We start from the raw sequence: 1,834 nt of genomic DNA, 5'->3' as shown, positions 1-1,834 counted from the left end.
AAAAAAAAAAAAGAAAAAAAAATTAAGTTGGCAGCAGCTATGAGCTATTTTGTGTTTGGCATCTTTGGTTTTTCCCAATATTTTTTTTTTAAACCTGAAACTAGAAATAATATCTCCAACATTATGTGGATGAAGTAAACTTTAAGTTTAAGTTTCTTTTAAAACAAATAGGACAAAGCTGCCAGCACCAAGAGCATAATGACAAACTTTTCTTAAATTAAAAAATAATAATAATAAAAGTCAGGATTATGAGTTTCTCTCATAACCATATTTCTTCAGAGTTTCATCTTAAACAATCAAGCAGGCGTACACATGAATGCGACTAATCTGGGAACTTCTAGCACTGCCAGCTCATGAGCTCAAGGGAGCTATTTTGAGTTGCTGAAAAAAAAGACAGAAAAGGTCTTCTTACATTAAATCTTCTTAGGGATTGCATCCATTTATTGCATAAATCTATAATCCTTTCCCTAAATAAAAAGACAATAATTAAGTTGTGCTTAAAAAGAAAGGGCTTCCCCAGTTTTGAAGACACTTTAAAGATAACATCTCTTTCTTACATAGAGGCTGGTTGAACATTAAACACCCACTGTGCCTCTCTGCTATTTTTACACTCGGATGTACAGCAGAGAATGAGGCACTACTTTCTTTCTTTTTTTTACTTTTTCCAATAAAACTCAAAGGTTTTCAGTCATTTTCTTTCCTAAGAATGCATTTTTCTGAGCAAAGATTTTCCTTTACAATTAGCTAACTACTCTAAAGCTGATACGTATCCATTATGTTACTTTGACTAATTTGTTTAGTCTACTTTTGATTTAGGTAAAAAAAAAAATACACACATATATATATATATATATATATATATATATAATGATTGAACTGATTGACTCCAGTGAGTTTCTAGCTGGTGACAGACATCTCGCTTCCTCTGCTCGGTTCAGCCTCTTCCTCCTGAACAAAGGTTTAGCCCATTAGCATACCAGCCGTTCCTGTCATTCACAGCCATCTTGCTATGCCAGTATCATTGTCTGACTAGACAAAAGTCCCTCACAAGTCACTCTTAATAACTGTTGAAACTAAATGCAGATTTCCGGAGGATCAACAAGGAAATAAATGTGAGCATATCACACACGTACAACCACAGAGGAGAACAAGCCTTGCCCAAGAATGTTAAAATGACACAGCAGTTCCAGTTCAGTCTGTAATCCAAAATTCTGCAAAAATCCTCAACATTTAGAGTTTGCATTCCAGCTTTCCACCTACATCAATAATAAGGAGTAACAGTCAACAAAAAAAAAACAAAAAAAAAAACATACCTTCTTAATAAAAAGAAAAAGAAAAAAAAAATACCGTGATAGAAGGCGAGCTGAAGATGGGAGCGCTTCCTCTCACACAGCAGAGAAATCACGACTGGGAACCCTGAGTCAACGCACAGCTCACCCAGACACAGCGCACACATCCACGCTCTACGCAACCGCAGGGGCAAAGTGAGAGCGGGAGAGATGCTTGGTGCCATGCCAGCAGGCAGCCCAAAAGTGTAAAGCACACCGTTGCCACGGCAACAGACTGGTGGGCCACATGGGTTTGGGTCCACAAATAATTCGGATGCGACACACATGTCAGTAGCTGTCTGTAGAAGCCAATTAATATGAGAGAAGAAATTATTAATTTTCATGAATTTAACTAAAAATAAGTTTACTTTTTTATTTTATTTTTTATTAGATTGCTTAGTTGATAGGTGGTTCCTCGTATCATACACAGAGAGGAAAAAATGTATCTGATTGCCTGCAGATTCTGACACAAAGATATAATCAGTTTTTAGCCAATAAAATAGAAA

General features: G+C 36.0%; 1 protein-coding gene across 7 annotated transcripts in view; it reads right to left on the bottom strand.

Annotated features, from left to right (window-relative positions):
• The window catches only part of map2 (microtubule-associated protein 2), a gene marked incomplete at its 3' end in the record, with an annotated part of 45,964 nt that overhangs the window by 29,328 nt on the left and 14,802 nt on the right, over nucleotides 1–1,834 (bottom strand).

Source organism: Oryzias melastigma, linkage group LG21 (assembly GCF_002922805.2).
Source record: "Oryzias melastigma strain HK-1 linkage group LG21, ASM292280v2, whole genome shotgun sequence".
NCBI lineage: Eukaryota > Metazoa > Chordata > Actinopteri > Beloniformes > Adrianichthyidae > Oryzias > Oryzias melastigma.
Note: the sequence above shows the minus strand (reverse complement) of the source record. Positions and strands in the feature narration are given on the sequence as shown.